Genomic DNA, 18947 nt, shown 5'->3' with positions numbered 1-18947 from the left:
TAAGAAAATTAAAATTTGGCTGTAATACTTACATTTTATTTCTTCAGACATTTCAGCATTGGGAAATAATTATTGTAGGAAAAAGGTGTATATGTCTGCCTTTTTTTTTAATAGACAAGTAACCACTTTTGAAATAAACAAATGTAAATTGCAGTGTACATAATGTTGCTTGAGTCTTATAATTTAGTTTTTCACACTCCTTGTTTTATGTAACTGACAAGGTAAGAATGGGTGAGGCAGAGTTAGTGCAGTTACATAATGTGATAGAGAAGCTACTGCGGAGCTTTACTGTGCCATGAAAGAGACAGCTACAGCAATGTAGAGAAAAGCCATTCTTGGCCCAAGAAAGTCACTGCTTGTCACCAGTGAAAGGTGCTCTGATGGTAGGTGAAAACCCACTTCAGTACATGGCCTGTCCGTAAAAATGAATATTTGATATTGTTCAGAAGAGACTCCTGAGAATAACACTACAAAGAGAATTTTATAACTTCAAAGAGAACTAAGAAAATTTTCACCCAAAACAATGAATTTCACAGATTTAAGTGTCCAGATTAAAAAACAGTGGAGGACAGTGAAAAAGAATGAGTGTCCCTTCCTTCATTCCAAATGTACAGGAACAATATGACTGTAGATGAGAGAGAGAATATGAAGGAAAATACCATTTTGCTAAACAGCCTGTCAAAGACTTGGCATCCTTTGGGACATTTAGTCCAAAATTTCATGGGTTTAAGCTGTTGCAAATCAGAGAGAATAGTTTTGTGAGAAATACGTAAACAGGTCAGTATGACACTCGTCAGATGAATGGATAACTCATTTTAACGCAGTGTCAAACGCCATAATGCAGTTATTGCTCAACTTCCATATTTAACTAATGCTAGTATCACTGAATAAAAACGCAATTTAATGTATTACAATATCCAACTACTGGCTTGGTGACCACTTCAGGTCAAAGATTCAATCTGCTTTCTCCCTAGAGTTTAACAGAACATGGGTTTGAGGTTCAAAAAATCTTGTCCCAAGACACCTTCAACAAATCACTTTAGTGTGCCACAATTTCCCTACAAATTAAACAAAGTGTAATATTTTTAATTCTTAGCAAAGTGTTTTCAAATCAACTGACCAAGCGTTAGAAACTGTACAAGTGCTATTAGTTGCTTATGTTTATTTGAATGCACCACTTGGCATGATAATATTAATAAGGCATATTAATATTTCTGTGTAAACACATATGTGTTTTTACCCAATTTCTTAATTTAATGAATACATTCATGTAAGTTATCGCAGTTGTCTCTCTGGCACCTTTATAAAATTCATGAATGATGCACATTATGCTGCTCTCCACCACTATTTTTCAGGCCATCTGTATTTCTCAATTTAATATTCATTTAAACTAGTTTCCTGTACACAGAAGGAAGGGTTTCTAGCAGAGAAATACTGATGTAGCTACAACAGGCTATTTAAAATGCTAGCCTTTTTACCCATCCCTCTCTCATCCCGGATGGAAGCCTAGCAGACTTGGTAAATTGGAAGACACATGCACTTTTCAACTATTACTGTGCATAATCCATCAATTCAGAGTGAATTACCCTTCCCTGCTGTTAAAGCCAAGCCTCCAGGCTGAATCTGAACAGCCAATACCTTCTTACTCTGTGAACTCTGCAACAAGATTTTAAGGGAAAGCTAAGGTACAATGTATAAATACTCTGGTGTTCATCAGTGAGTTTACTGGTTCATTATTTTTTATTTCCATTGGCTCATAGCATATTCATATTATGACAAGATAACCCAGGCTGGAATGGACCTCAGGAGATTTCTACTCCAGTCTTCTGCTAAATGCAGGATCAGCTGTAAGGTCAGACAAGGTTTCTCAGGGCTTTATCCATGCAGGCCATGGAGAAGACACAGCCCCACTGGGCAAATTACTCCAATGTTTGATTGTCCTCACGGTAAAAAAGCTTTTTTCTTATATCCATTCTGAACCTCTCTTCTTTCAGCTTATACCTTCTGTCTTTGGTCCTTCACCATGCAGCACTGTGAAAGGATCTGTCTGCTATTCCATAATAATTTGATCACGGCAAGGGGAAGGCTGTTTTGTCTCCCCAAAGCTTTCTCTCTTCCAGAATGAACAAGCCCAGCTCCTTCAACCTCTCTGCAAAGCTTTAGCCACCTGACCACCTAGGTTGCCTTCTGCTGAACTTGCTCAAGTTTATTCATGTCTTTCTTAAAATGGAGGGGCCTGAAACTGGGCATAGCCTTCCAGATTTCATTTCATGATGAGAGATCTCATGAGTACTGAGCAAAGAAGGCTAGTTACTTCTCTTGATCCTGTTAGCATAGCAAAGGAAGCTGTTGTTTTTCTTTACTGCCAGGGCATGCTGCTGGCTCATGTGCAGCTGCTGTCTGAAAACATTCCCATGGCCTTTTTTGCTTTGACCATATCTGTCTAGTAGTTCCTACGGTCCAAAGTACGTCTTATGCTCAAAAAATCCAAATTCCTGTCAATGACATCAGCTGTGCAACCAGACATTGACCCGTGGAATCCACCCACCTCTCCAAGCCTTTCCTTTGCACTGGCAGGACTCACATAACATCACCTAGGTCTCCATAACTTTGGCCCTCATTCCCACAGCTGTCTGATCACTCCTGATATGTTCAAAGTCCCTGCTCCAGATATATTAGTGCTGCCAATATACTCAAGCAGCAAGAGAAATAGCACATTTCAGGTCAGACAAGCCTTAGCAGTTTCTTTGCAGCATGCTGGGTCTGAGTTAGCAAGCACCAGACTTCTTAGACAGCAAGTTGGATAAACATATTGAGCCTTCTGCACCCCTAGAGGTGAGTCCTACACTACTGTCACTCGTGGCTTACCCTTGGTGCTAATGCACGGCTCCCCAGGAGGCTGTGTTTCTTGCCCAGGGATGGCTGTCTTTAACCTTCCCTGCTACCAGCACACTCAACCAGTCCTGCAAATGCAGGTCAGCCATCCTCCCCTCACCAGGGGTCACTTGACTCCTGTCTTTCCCAGGCTGGGGCTTTCCACTTGACTCCCAGAACTCACTGTGGTCTCTGACTGCCATCCCTCTGTGAAGCTACAGGTTCGGGATTTTGCATCTGCAGGATGTCTATGAAGATGCCATTTATTCTCCATACTGCTGTGAAGTTTGTCCCCTTGTTCCCACAGCCCCCTGTCTTGGCAAAATATGTCCCCATTTAGTTCACACCTTGGGCAGGCAAGGACACTTCTGCTCCAGCTTTGGGGAGACACACCAGCTGTGCTCTGCAGTCTGAGACCTGAAAAGCTTCATTCTCCCACTGGAGCTGTGACACAAATAGAGGTTTCTGCTGTGCCAGTGATGCCTTGTGAAGGCTGACCTAGAACAGAGGCTAGACAGAGATAAAGAATAAAGTAGGTATTTATTAGAAGGCCTCAATGGATACACCTTGGGCAGTACAAGAGCCCAGCCACGGCTGCATCCAAGATGATCCCAAAATGGTCACAAAATGGATGACCAGTCATGAGGGTTCTCACTTTTATAAGTTCTGGGCCACTAGCATATTGGAGTTAATTGTCCAGTTATAGCTTTAGCTGATGAAGTCCCATCCTTCCTGTTTTTCTCTCTTCAGTCCACATTGTTTATGCTTTTGGGCCTGAAATTTGGATTGGCTGTCCTTGGTCCCCAGCTGGGGAAGGAATTGTTTTGTCTCCCTACTCTGTGAAGAGAGCTTACTATCCCCTAATATGAAGCTCAGAATTACACACTAAAGCACAGAATCTGAAAAATATAAAAGCTAAACTCTGAGGCATCACCAGGGGTAGTTACTCTATTTGGTGGTGGGACCTGTGCCCTGTGGTGCAACACTGCTGCTGATGAGTCCCACATGGCCTTCTGCAGATTTCTGAATTCCTTCCATGCACCTTTTTGAGCAAAGTGCTGCTTCTGAGAGCTGTGCCCTGGGACCACCAACACGAGCTGAATAGATACTTGAATCTTCAACCACGATCAATATTTCCCAGCAATGGAGTCTGGAACTGAGGACAACAGAAAAAAACACCCCAGGAGATCTACAGGTGAAGTCCAAAGCAGCTCACCAAGCTACAAGCACTGGAACATCCCAAGAAGTACCCCAGCTCCATGGCACGTTCCCAATCCCATGCATTGCCACTCTGAATGCCCAGTCCCTCTTTGCAGCTCCTTGCTACTGTGTTCCTGAAAGAACCTTGCTGTTACAGAACTAGCCTGGCTCCAGTGTGGGGTACCTCCTCATGAGGCTAGACATCCCAACAGCAGTGTGCTCATGAACTCAATCCCCCCTCTGCACTGCCCTCACATCAGCTGGAATCCAAGCACAGGCAACAATCTCTCCATGATGAAACTGTTCACAGACTCATTGGCTGTGTCTCTTCTTGCAAAGCAAGCCTGGCAAACCAACCCTAGAGCATTGATCAGTTGTGGAGGCCATCACCACACACCCACATCACATCCACAGGAACTGGAAACCCACCACAGGCATAGAATCATAGAATCCTTGGTTTGGAAAGGACCTCTAAAATCAATGAGTCCAACCATTAACCCAACATTGCCAACTCCACCACTAACCCTGTCCCTGAGCACCACACCTACAGGTCTCTTAAATACCTCTGGGGATGGAGAATCAACCAACCACTTCCCTGGGCAGTGTGCTCCAATGCTGGATACCCCTTTTGGTGAAGAACTCTTCTGCACCTCACCAAGGTCCTACACCAAGAGCCTCTGCTAATGAGACCATGAAACTGCTTGAACACTCTCTGAGCAGGTCTCACTTAGCTCATGGCTGCAGCTGCCCTTGTAAAATCCGAAAACCAACAGGATTTCTGTAGAAGTCATTATTTGATGTTTATGACAGATTCACATTTTCTACTTTCCATCAGCAGTTGGTTTTAAAGAGCCTATATGGTATTGTTAGCACCTCAGGTGTGTCACTCTTTAATTCCTGATGCCTTTGGTGGAGAGTGTAAGGATCCAGATATTGCTAATCTTTAATAATTATCATACTACTCAGAAAAAAAAAGTTTCTTAAAGACAGTAAGTTTCTTAAAATATTACTTTTCCTTTCTTTGGACTTAAAAATAATCTCAGCCATCCAAAAAAAAAAACTATGTTATAAAATAAAAGCTACATGTATAAGGTTATGCCATGTCCTTTCAATATGCATACTTCTTCCATTGCAATGGAAAGGTTGCTTGCACAATGATGGGTAGACTTTGGCTTAAAATACTGACACCCTGTTTAGACTAAGATAGATATCGTCACAAGTGATAGGGTAAAAATGTGACCAAATATTTTTCTTGTATCTTTTTACAGTGCTCATGTAATTCTCTGGGCAAAAGGGTCAAAACAAAATAAAACTCAACATTTCAAAGCTCTGCTCATAAAATAAAATAAATGTCAAAACTCTTAGATTGTAACAAACTACTATGCGATGGAGAAAATAGTGTAAGAAAAATATTTCTAATCCAGAATGCCAAATAGACTCTCACATATGATAAGGAGGAAAAAATACTTTAAATAGAAGAAGAATCTTGTTTAAAATGAAGTAGAATAATAAACTGAATATTTAATAATAAAGAAAGGACTAAAATTAACTAAACTATGCCATATGAAAGGTTATGAAAAGACAGTGAAAGAGAAACAGTGTTTGACTGGGGAATGTGCAGCTCTCATTGCTATTGATAGAATTTGTACATATATCAGAGACAATGTGGTTCATTATATATAGCAGAATTCTAACAAGAGAAGATCCAGAGAAATGAGGAGCAATGATTCACCATCACCATACTTTCAGCCCTCTGACTTTACAGGTAGGCATTGCCTTGTCTAGTTTACATGGAACTAAAAATCTGTGAAGAGACTGAACTGATATTCTTTGCATACCATCAGGAGGCACATCTGGAGTTATGAATTGCCCATGACAGATAAAATCATTGCCACAGCATCCTCTCAGATTTCATTTTAGACTTAACTGGAATTTCAATGTACAAAGAAAAAAACCTACTTTCTTAAAACAGGGAGGTTGTCCCAAACAATAGAAGCAGTCAGGACCTATTTAAAAACCCAAGTTTTTAAATCTTTGGTGGCAAGACATGCTATCTATGTCTTGCCACTAAAGATTTAAAAACTTGGGTTTAAGCATCCAACAGTTTTGAATATACTATTCTGACATACATTCTCGAAAGCAAAATATTTGGGAATTTTAGTGGGGTTTTAGTTCTTCACAAATGAGTTCCATCTAGACATTTTGTCCCAATGTGGAATGAGAAATATTTCCAAATCTTGAAATTTTTCATGGAACTGACATTAGGTTTGCCAGCTTGCACTAGTTAGCACAAAAGCCATTTCAAAAGAAAATATAACTATTTGATGTAAGTAGGGACAAGAACACATGTTTTAGAACACAAAGGGCTAAAGTAAACTTCAGCTGTTGTTTTCAACAACAAATAAATATTTCCAAAGTCACAGGGAGTGAGCCCAAGAGGTCTGGACACTGTTTGCACATACTGAGCTCAAAAGTGCACTGGGATGCAATCCGTGGAATCACTCCTGTTATGGGTTCATTGCACAGCAGAATGTAGGAAGGAAGGAGGTCTGTGAAGGCCCATTCTACATCTCCAATGTTACCATGATATAAAGTGAAAACCTTTGAGGTTTCTCAAACTCTGAGTGTGTAAAAGATATTTATCTATGGAAGCTGAGCTACGTGTTGAGATTAAGGAGATTCTTGGGGCAATGCTGCATACAACTGAACTGTTGTAAACACTTGTGCTAACACACAGCTTTGGCTCAGGAGAAGATGATGCCTTTACCAGCGCCCTAAGTGCTCTGAGAGGGCCTAATAGCCATGACTGGCCTCACCTGGGGACTTCTCATACAACTCCTGTCCATTGGCTCAGGAGCCCCATCTAAGCTCAGGCTCTGCTATGTGATCTGGACTGGCTCTGGCTGATCCTCCTTCCTCACATGGCACATGGTCCCCTTTTAATTTGTACAGACCTAAAAGAATTCACTGTAAAACTTGAAAAGCGGCATCTTGTAATACATCACACCATGAGCATTTAGGATGATTTTGTCAAGAAGCAACTTATGTGTGTATTGACATAGTTGTGCTAATAAAGTTATGTTAAAAGCAACATTAGTTGAATAACACAGCACCATGAGGCTTCAGTAAAACCTGCCATGTTTTCTTAGTTTATGGGCTCTAAAGTTTCTCAGTAAGTCAGAGTATCAACATCAGTGCTATAAAGCATCATTTGATATTGCTACTGTATGTGGTTACTAAAGCACATAACAAAAACTTAAAGACCAGCTTTTCCTTTCACTTAGTGAAACTGTAAATGCACATAGCAGTACTTAGAATGCCCTAAAAAAACCCTTTAAAAAAAAAAAAAGCAACCTTAGTAAAGAGTTTTAAGGTTACACTTTGTATCTGAGATCTTGAGAATGGAGCAAAACAGCTTATCTGCAGAAGAAAAATATGAAGCAAAATACCTGATACTTTCAATTTCCTCTCCAAAATCATTGAAAATAAGAAGTACTAATAATTAAAAATCACAATTCAAGTACTACTGTACCTGCTTATTTTTCAGTTCCTAGGTGCAATTGTATGATCACTACAGCTAGAAAGACATGACTAATCTTGCAGTTCTGAAACTATTTGCAAGTACCAGTGAGCAAGAAGGATGGCCTTCAATTTTTCTTCTGTACCAGTTATTCTTCCCATGAGCTGTCTAGCTTCAAGCTATAAAATCTAGTTTTGGGTGTACATAACTAAAATTTAGCACCTGCTTGTCAAATTTGAGAATGAAATTTTGCAGAGAAGCAACTGGTTAACTTAATAAAATATGGGGTAAGTATCCTCTGCTGTTTCCATTTACTTTAAATGGGCAACACAGGAGTTCAGTTAGTAAAATATACTCCAGCTCACCTACAGTGGTAGGAAATGATTCTGCTTTACTGGCACTATTTAAAATGAGAGTTCTATTGCATTCTGGAAATGTGGAAAGTTAGTTTAACTTTGCTCACCAAAATTAGTACACAGTTCCTTGAGGACAAAGAACCCCAAATGCTACTTGAAATCTTCTCTGAAAGTCAGGTTTAGGATGTAGCTGGAGGCATTGTTGCCAGTGAAGCAGAGGACTGAAAAGACAGGCTTTCTGCTAGAGCCTGGGCAGGAGGCTGGAGCTGGCAAATGGGCTTTGGCTCGCAGTGCATTTGGCACAGTGTTGGGTTGTGGGCCTGCAGCTGAGGCCAAGGTTCAGGTCTGATTGTGTCAGGTTTTGAATTAAAGACAGTAAGGATTGAAGACCTATGTCTTTCCTGGGAATTGCAAAGAACCTGGTGCTGATGCAAGCAGCAGCAATGAAAGATTCATGGTAGATTATTTGGTATCTGGTGGTCACCAGGCTGTAGATAGCTGAAATCAGTGCTATGCTTAGGAGGTAGGGCAGAAGAGCTGTAAGAGTTTGCTTTGCTTCACTGTGCAAGGTTTAAGCCTCTGTAGCAGTTTTCAATTTCCTTTTAATAAAATATGTGGGAGTTTTTACTTTTTACTTTTAGTTTTTACTTTTTACTTCACCCAGTAGGACCACAAAGTTGTCCAAATATGAGGACCATAGGAGCAAATACATCACTACTGCACTTTAGGAAAGAGATAAGAAGAAAGCTTCATAAACCCGTTTTACAAAGCTCTTGCAAAATCAAATAATGGATGAATTTACACCTGTAAACCACTTTTTTAAAAGTTCAAGGTGACAAAACTGATATGGAAAATTTAACGAATGACTGCAGCATGCAGGTTAGTAACGAATTGATTCACCACTGCTCATTATTCTTCAGTATCAATGAAGACCTAGTCCCATTTTAAACTAAATGTTTGCAGAAAAAGTTATTATGACTATTTTTAAGCTGAAAATATTTCATCTCTGCATTAAATCTGCAACGTTTTTCCGTTTGCCCCAGAAAAGAAAGGACTCAAAAACAAACCTAAACCCAGAGAAAAAAACAGGAAAATCAGACAGCTTTAATCACCTTATAGAATACCTGCTAATTTCTCTCTACACTACAGTATAGAAGTCTGTCATAAGACATTATAAAAGAACAAAGTGTCACTTAAACTTTTATTCAACTTTTCCATTTAGTACATTTTGAAAGTATTAAGTGGAAATGAATATGATAATCACAAGGAAACAGGACAAAAATTTATTCAAGAACTTATCAACACACTTTTGTTCAGAAAATAATAATGCAGCACTTGATGAGGAGAGTGGGCATTTAAACAAAAGCTGGATGCATATGAAACAATGTTTTAAATTGTAAAAAGGTGACAATTCTTTTTGCTTGACTGCCACACATAAAAGTTGGAAATAAATTGCTTTTTTAAACAAAAAGACATTGTCTTTTTTAATTACTGCTCATACAGGGCTCTAGGTACACAAGAGCAACAATATTGTTTTCTTAACTTAGACCATTTCCTACTTCTTGTAAAAAGAATCATTACTTTTATGATTTTTTGCTTCTATCCAGAATATAAAAGTCAGATAAAATTTATTTGCTTCAAAAGAACTATTAGCTCGCTTTTGGATTTGTTTTTTTGGGGGAGGGGAGTTAGTTTTTTGCTGGTTTTTTGGTATGTTTGGGTGGTGTGCAGGTTTTTTTGTTTGCTGTTTTGTTTTTGGTTGGTTGGTCAGTTGATTTTTTTCCACCATCCATTTTAGTACTGGAGAGAGCTGAACAAAACAGTCATAGAGTAAGAAAAAAATTAAAAAAAAAAAACAACATTTCATGCCCTTGAGAAAAGAAATGCACAGAGAATCCAAGATGACAACAACACTCTACAAACAGTAAATTTCAGCACATTATATATAATTTCTATTAAAAACTCTAGCAATTTTGAACTGAAACACAAGAAATGCTGGCTTAGCATTCTCCTTGCTCCAAAGGAAACTTGGTTCTTCATGGATTTTTGTGAATTCAGTTTACATTCCCATGTGTGTATTGCGTGCCAAATGTGAAAGACAAGGCTACAGCAAAACTGCTGAAAGGGACAGAGTTAAAAGCCTTTGTGTGATCCTTGTGTGAGAAGAGTGAACTACAACCACCAAAATGTTGTCTCACTGCTCTGAAGGATATTTTTAATAAGGAGATGTTATAAGGGTTCGGGTTAGACCTCCCTTCACCTCCCCAGTGCCATGTGAACATCAAAACCAGGATCAACTGCAAATAACTATTCCTCCAGTTAGTCCATTCTTGGATCTTTTCACTCCTCAGGGAGGTCCTGAGGTTCTCATAAACAATTTTCACATTGTTAAAAAAACACCCACATGGCTCACTTCTAGACCTTTCCTAGCCTCAGAGACACCTACATGAATACTCAGATTTCTCTTTTCAGAAAAAAAAATCACTCCTTTTCTGTTTCCTGTAGAAAGCTTATGTTTTACAGTCTCCACAATATCGTCCTTCATAAGGAAAAGTGAGAGAACATGTCTGAGTATTTATGGACAGTAGAAGTGATCCAACAGTACACGAGAATTTTTTTTTAATTTTTTTTTAATAAATCTACTTTTCCTCAGTTTCTTTTCTCTGGAAGATGTATTTCTGCTCATTAACTTGTAAGTCTTATGCAGAGCATGAACAGGACAATTTAAGACAATCCCAGAATATAAAACCTTCTCTCCCTAGAGATAGACATTTACCCATACTCACTAAGAAGCTTCTTTCTCCAAATCTGGCACCCAAGTTGCCAGTAGTAACAAAGGCATTTCAGTTCACTTGAGATGTTTCCACCAGATTCTTTATGACTTCTCAACCTCTATAATGGCATGATGCTCTAAGAGGAGTCAGGACTTGCTGATGGACTTCACCCTTGGGAAATCTACTATTTCTCACCATGCAATCAAACCAGGGACCAGAAAATATGCGAGAGAAAATTAAGAATAAATTTATTTCAATACATTACAAAGATTATATTATGAAGAATACATTACTACATTTGGAGAAAAACATAAAGAAAAATGACAAAAATATACACAGTGCTCTTTGGATGCTCTGTTTAGAATGTCTCTTCTCTGGTTAGCTGGCAGAACTAAGACCTGAAACTAGTGGAATATTTTTGCCCTGATAGAAATTGTGACCCAGTTCTTGAAAGAGCTGCACTCCCAGGCACAGCTTTCTTGAGTAAGTGCTACTAATGGAAGAAATAGTAAGAAAATCCACCTGAGTGCAAATACACCTCTTTCCTGTATCTTTCCTGTAATCTTTAATCTTGGTAGTATTTTAATAGAGAAAAATTGTGACTTCTGTGCAAATGAAATATAGTTTGTTCCCTAAAGAGCAGCCTGTTTTTGGATTGTTGTAGAGAAGTTTAATACTTCAATTATCAACAAAGAAACACATGGTTATACTGGCTTTTCTATGTAAACTGAGCATGACAGGTAATTTTTTAGAATTTGCACACACAAGCTCATTTCACTACATAATTTTCCTAAGTTGTACACACTTGAGCTATTTAAGCTACTTGAGCTGTTGTATAATTGCATAATATTTCTATTGGTTCTAACAAGCACATGTGATCATGAATGAGAAAATTATGGAGGTAAGGCACACCTTTATTAGCAGTATCTTAATCACAGCTAGTCTTATTCCAAATATGACCTCAGCAAGAAACAAAATTTTAGTTTTTGTAACAAGAGTTTGTAACTCTTTACTTGTCAAGTATATGGACCCAAACCAAACTTGCCCCCAAGTTCATTCTACTCTTCTCTGTCTCACCTCTACTTTCTCTAAGCTATCATGTAGAAGATTTCATCTTCTATACCGGGATGAAAAAGAAAGATGAAGAAAATAATTCTATCAGTCACAGGTTAAGAAAAAACCCAACTCCTCAGGCAGATGGACTCTTTCACTTATCCCTTTCCAGCTTTGAGAGCAATCCAGGTCTCAAAGGAGCAAGCATGGCCTGTCTCCCAAGACCACAGGGATGACCAGGATAAGCCTGGCCTGGGGCTAAGGATGCTCTTTTAAGCAGCTTGGGACAGGCACCACAGTTTCACCTGAAACCCAGCAATTCATTAAAACATTGTGACAGCCAGCAGTGCAGATTAAACAGTGCAGGTTAAACTCTCATCCCTCTCTGGTGCTGGACCAGCACAAGGTTTGTATGATTGAGCACAAAGCCGATGAAATGTCTGACTAAATGTATTACCAATAAAACCAATCTGACACAAGGGCTCAAGACACAAGGGCGTCTGTCATTCAAGTTGCCCTATATCACAGCTGAGTAAAACAGGGCAGAAAAACATAAGAAAACCAGAAATTCTTTAAAGTCTTTTAACTGAAAAGAGATATATAAATAAAGATACAACTAAAGCAAAGTTTAAAAGAGCAAGATTTTTCCAGTGAACAATCCCCCCACCCCCATATTTCTAATATAATTTTATATCTCTGAGTTACTAAAAAGAAAATAAGCAGTGCATTTATTGAAAAGTCTGTTTTTATCTGAAAAAAAAAAATTTATCAGTTATCAACAGAGAGAAACTTAAGACTGAAGCAAGCAAATCCTATCAGCTTCAAACTACTTAAAAGACTGTGAAGTTCCAGAAGCATGTGGGGGTCACAGGAACAATGGTGCATACTAGGGGACAATTTAGTACTCCTCTGTCTAAGAAACGTGGTTATATTTTGAGTATAGTTTTTTGAGTTTTTTTAAGAGCAAAGAGGATGGTGAAATTGGAGTATCTAATTGTTACCCATTCTGAGTCAGCTGTTAATTCATTAAAACATACAAAATTCAATATACTTTTCCATTTTTATGCACCCAATCTTGAAAATTTCCCTTTTCAAGGTGTCTCTAAGAGATGAGTCCAATTCTCTTACTCCACAAAAAGGGCTTTGTAGACCCGCAGTGCAGCGGTTACAAGAAGGCAAAGTATGCCTTTGGAGTTCTTTTCCCAGCATTTTTAGACTGTTTATGCATTAGTAAAAATTGGAATAGTATTCAGCCACCTTGAAAATATCTCAGCAATCAGACTTTTTTTTTGCATAAAAGAAATATTAATGTTTAATATTACAATTAAGACTGTGATTCAGCTTTATGTGAAAATCCATGCTTTTTAAGAAGCTAACATGTAAAAGACTAATTCTGTTAAGCAAGCAAGAAAGTCTATTCATTTACTTGAACCAGCAGAATTTGACCCAAATTATTATTTGCCTCTAACATGGATCTTGTGTTGCTGAAGTGCATGAAAAGAATTTCCAAATCAGCAACCCACAACTATAATTTGCCAGTATGTGGCTTCATATCAGGGGTTGCATAGAAATGTTTCTTTTTATTCTGTGAAATATGGATGTCTCCCACAAAACTCAGAACTGCATTTTAATATAAACTTGGAGTAAATAATCAAAAGGGGCATACTTGGTAGTGCCAGGAAATGAAAAACAAAATCTGAATAAATTTTCTTAGATATATTACTCTTAAACTTCATAATATTTAATAGCTGGAAGCTATTGAAATAGCATTTAATCATCTAATTTGATCCTACATTAGATTTTACCCAGGTACCTGTATATAAACCTGTTCATAAACATGTTTCCATTCTCAGATAACCAAGCTGTATATCCCAAGCATAGACAAGGGTTTGGCTCTCAGTAGTGAGAGATGCTAGCTAAGCCAAGATGGATGATATCAGCAGCAACCATACGAGTAACTGCTGAAGGAAGCAAAAGTTCTTGTCTACCTAGAGACAAAACTCCTTCCCAGTTCTGCAAGTATTAGTATGAGCCTAATAAGCATCTCAGCCTTGAAAATACCTCAGCACAAGTACCTCAGCACAACTTTCCTTCTAAAAAAAAGATTTAGTCCTACCTTGTAACTCTTCTGCTGTTCTGCTTTTGTGATCCTCCTTTGGACCATCTCAAGGAACTTCAGGGCTGAGCAAGGACAAATATAGAAGCACAGGGGAAAGATTAAAGTGTTATTTGGAAATTACCTAACCATCAGTTTAGCGGCAACTCCTATTAAAAAAGAAAAACAAATCATGGAATGAATAATCAAACCACTGCATGACTGAAGTAGCACTCATCATAGTTGTGTTGAAAATAAATTGGGTCATTTCTGTGAAATGAGTAACATGCTTTGAGAGAGTAACACTTTGTGCATAAGGAAGAGGCAGCTGATGCCATATATCCATCTTTTATAGAGGTTTTTGACACTTTTTCACATATCCCTAGTTTGCTCATGCAGATGTTACGTACTCTGAAGGAAATGTGCACATTTAAGTTACAAAACTGGTAGAAAACCTATGTTGAAGCAGTTTATAAGTATCATTATTTCACTACCAATATGACATCTGCAGCAGTCTGCCCTGGTACTGATACTGTTTGATGCATTAGTTCTTGAAGTGGGTTGTAAAGTAAAGAGGAAGCTTTTTAAACTGGCAGTTACACCAGCCTGTGAGGAACTGCAAGCACTTGGGACAGGAGGGCTATAATTCAAAGTGATCTTGACAAACAGGAAATAAATCTGAAAAAAGAGAGTGCAGTTCAGTAAGGATATGTGCAAGATGTAGATGCAGAGCAACAAACATACATACAAGCTGGGGAATGTTTAGCTGGCAGCTGCGCTGAAAAGGATCTGAAACTCCAAGCTTGGTCAACAGTATCAATGCCATTGGTAAAAAGCACACAGGACAATCATGGAGGAGATTGATAAAGTTATTCTACCTTTTTCAACTCTAAGGGCTTACCTGCAGTACTGTGTTTAATTCAGGTACATTTTAAGAGAGATTTGGACAAATTCCTGAGCCTAACAAAAAGTAACAGGCACAGCTGAAATCTCTAACACATCATCTCTGAGGATAGACCAAAAGCACTGAGATTCTTCAGGCTGAAGAAGAGACCAAGTGGAAAAATCGTTTTACTGTTCAAATTCTGAAGAACATTCCTCCTTGCTAATGCATAGATGAAGGCAATAATCTTCTCTATTTGCAGGTAATAGGAGTAATAAGCATATGAATGGCAGCAAAAAAGGCATTATTAGCTGATGTAATTGTCCCACTCTACTCAGCACTTGGCAGGAGCCACACCTGCAGGACAATTCTGATCCCAACAAAGAAAGATGCAGACAGCCTAGGGAGGGTCCAAAGAAGGGACACACTAAGATGATCAAAGATTGAAGCAGTTACGTCTTTTCTCCCTGGAGAAAAGAGGGCTCAGAGGGACCTCATCACAGTATGACAGTACTTAAAGGGTGTCTACAAGGAGACCAGGGGATCTCTCTTTACAAAGAGCCACATGGAAAAGACAAAGGGCAATCAATACAGGTTGCACTGGGAGAGGTTTCATCTCTGCATAAAACAGAAACTGTGAAAGCAGTTAATCACTGGAACAGCCTCCTCAGGGACATAGTAGAGGCCCCACTACTGGAGTTTTTCAAGATGTCACTGGACAGGGTGCTAAATAAGCCCATCTAGGTAGGCTTCCTTTCACATGAAAAGTTGCACCAGATTATGTTTTGAGGTCTTTTCCAACACATGTTGTTCTACGAACTTTTTCAGACCACAAGTAAAAATGCAGCAGCACACAATGGATGAAGACGATGTGTAAACTTCAACTCTGGAAGATTTTTAAAAACAGTCTGTGATGATATGTACATGATTTGCCTTGCCTTAGAGAGGCCAAAGAGTCTGCAGACCACTTTAGAGTCCTGTGTTCTATGATTCTGGGGCAAGCATATCAAATAGACTTTTCTCTTCACAGCTCATGTGATTAGTACGAATTGCTGCAACTACTAAAAGTGGTAAGTAGAATTAATACAATGAGGCAGACTTTACCAGCTTATTTAAAAATAAATAAATTTGCGTAGTGTAAACAAAAGATGAGAGCTATGAAACATCAAAATTACATAATAATTCCAAGTACAGTAAAAAGCATAGTGAGAACTACAAGCAATTTCATAACCATTCACTAGTAACTGGACTTATACATGTATATAAGAATGAAGATTTAAATGTACTCCAGTTTTATCTAATAATGCAGAGAAGTGAGCTGCAGTGGGGAAACAGAAAACCAAAACCATTTAGAGAAGGTGATTCAATAAGCTGTATATGAAAGCCTGAGAGACTTGGGGTAATACAAAAATAATCTTTAGTTCTTTGAGGATCTGCAGCCCCAAATAAGAGAAATTATCAAGAGACCAGAGACTGACCATGTAAAAGTAGAATAATTGAATCAAGAGCTGAAATGGAGAATGATAGAAAATTACTGTATTTGATAGGTAGAACCAAACTACCTATGATCTTAGGAAAAGACTGCTACTAATATGACCTTAGCCATGAAACAGTTTGCAAAATCATAAAAACACCTAGGAAGAAACCTTGCTCATCAAAATACAAAGAGATAAGTGAAAGTATCCAGCAAGTATTTCAAGAGTAAATTAATTAAACTTGATCCTGCTATTTTCCAATACATTGGTATTATGTAATAGGTTTTTCATTTGAGTGATTTATGTATCTGCATCTGAGATCTTTGTCCCTGATGTGGTCAGGTTGTTATGCCCTCACTTTAAAAAGCCTTTTTGCAGTGACAAGAAGCCAGCAGCAAAACATATGGGTATTAAATTCTGAAATGAATCCGAAATGAAAAACTTAAGCAACGAGAAGGAGTAGCTGCCTTTAACTTACGTGACTAAATAGCAAGAAGATCTAGAAAGGCCATAAGAAGTTGTATCAGGATAGAAAAAATGTTACAAACACAGAAAAAAGAGGCAATACTGTGTTGAGTACAAATTCTGTCTGTGTTCAGACAGCAGACAGAGAACCCTGACAGTAAAACATCACACAGAAGGAAAAGAAGAAGGATCAAGGACAATTACTAGATTTCTACTTTCAGAAACAAAATACCTGAATTAATAAACGTACAATGAAATGAGGCACAGAGAAAAGAAAAACTTTTTGTCAAAAATGTTTTTTATAAATGAAGTCTTGCCTGCACTCAGAAGGTAAAAGAATCAAGACAAGCATGTAAGTAGGAGTTAGAAAATGTACAATTGATAAAATGTACATAGAAACAATAGCTAAAATAGTTACTCATTGTGAATCGTGAGAGGGTAAAGATATATTAAAACTCTCTGACAAGATGGGATTTTTAAGGATCTCTAGGGATGGCAGTAGAAGGTTGTAAGGTTAGTTAACACTGAAAACTGAATAGTAGAAAAGTATCTTCAGTCAATTCCTCATCTCCTGCTTAACAGAACAGGTAAAACAGAATTTTAGATGTTGTCTATGTTGAGTATCTGAATTGCAGGATTTTTTAAAATTACAAGCATCTTTACAAGTAATTTGTGTTCTTGCTGTGCACAGTAGTTAAAGAGAAACATTTTATGAAAAACAGTGTTCTGTTCCTTTTGCTTTCAATCATCAAACTATTTACATGTTTAATTAGTAATTCACTAACTTTCATTCTGAGTTCGTCTTACTCAGAAATTACTCTAAATGTCAACTTACACTGACTTCTAAAGCATCTTGATAAACCTCATATGTAACTTTGACAGAACAGTACATTTAAGTAAGACAAATTAAAGCTGAAGTTTTTATTTTTGCTTGGCAGACACTAAAACTGACTATAGCACAGTACCAGCACATCACCCTAGCAGAGGCAGAATTACCACATAACTCAGTGCCCATCACTGCAGAAATAAATTGCATGTTAGGTTGAATGCAAAATTTTAGTACAAAACTAAGATGAGATTATTCAGGTTATTTCATCCTGGTCAAAACTTATTCCATCTTTCTTGGAGACAATAAATTTTAAAAGTTGCTGCAAGCTATCTTTCCTTTGACTGCTATTTAGACATGCTCAAGCACAAAGTGCTCCCTACAAACACTGGCTCCATCTTATGCATTGGCCAAATGCAACACATTAAAGTGGATCACCAGAGTCCATCTAGAAAGGACTTTGATTTCAGTACAAGTTCAAAATTGGCTAATCACAAAAAGGATGAAAAATTTTAATGGTTTTGATATACAAAAATAAATTGCACAAAACAATAATGTTTTCTATAAATATGGCTTGAAAATTTGTTGTGAAGGCAAACAAATTTACATTGGTTCATCTACCTCTCAGATTTCTTCAGTGAAGATCTAGCAAAACTCCATAACAAATTGATTAGAAACATGTAACAACAAGGATTCACAAGATCATATTTGCAATAGAACTATTAAAGTATTCCCCAAGTTTAAAAATGGCCACTCTTTTACTAACAATAGTGATTCTTACTCAAGTAAGAGTAAGAATCCAAAGCAGTGAAAGCATGGAAAGAACTGAATATTAATAAAATACTGAACAATAAAATATTACAGAAAGATCAAAACCAAAAATGTTTAAATAGATAGGCTTGAAGACTGAAAGAGTTGTGAGAACCTACCAAAGAACTACAAACTAAAGTCTCCAAACTGATTTCATAAAAAATCCCGATCCTTTAAAAAAAAAGAAAAGATACCAGATGAATCACATCAACAACTACATTCTGAAACAAAACAAGTACATTTTAAAGAATAAATTACTTTTCTGAAAAAAAGTATGGTGGGGAGTAGTCTACAAATAAAATACTATTAACCATAGGATACAATAGGAATATTCGGGAGATTCATTACCCTTTATTAAAGCTTATTGTATAGCTAATAAACAACACAAAAGGAAAACAATTTAATTAAAACACATGCAAAGATGCACTAACCATACAAGGGGAACAATGGTACTTTGAAAAGTTAAAAAGCAACACTGCTGCACTTAGTTACAGACAAATTCTATCGTCTATGTTTCGAGAACACTTCAGAAAAATTAGACTTAACATCATGTGCTGTTACACTGCCATCCTGTGGCAAAGTACCAAAAGATTTCTGTGAACATAAGAGTTTTCTA

The sequence above is a fragment of the Molothrus ater genome, chromosome 3, assembly GCF_012460135.2.
Source record: "Molothrus ater isolate BHLD 08-10-18 breed brown headed cowbird chromosome 3, BPBGC_Mater_1.1, whole genome shotgun sequence".
NCBI lineage: Eukaryota > Metazoa > Chordata > Aves > Passeriformes > Icteridae > Molothrus > Molothrus ater.
This window is presented reverse-complemented; position numbering follows the sequence as displayed.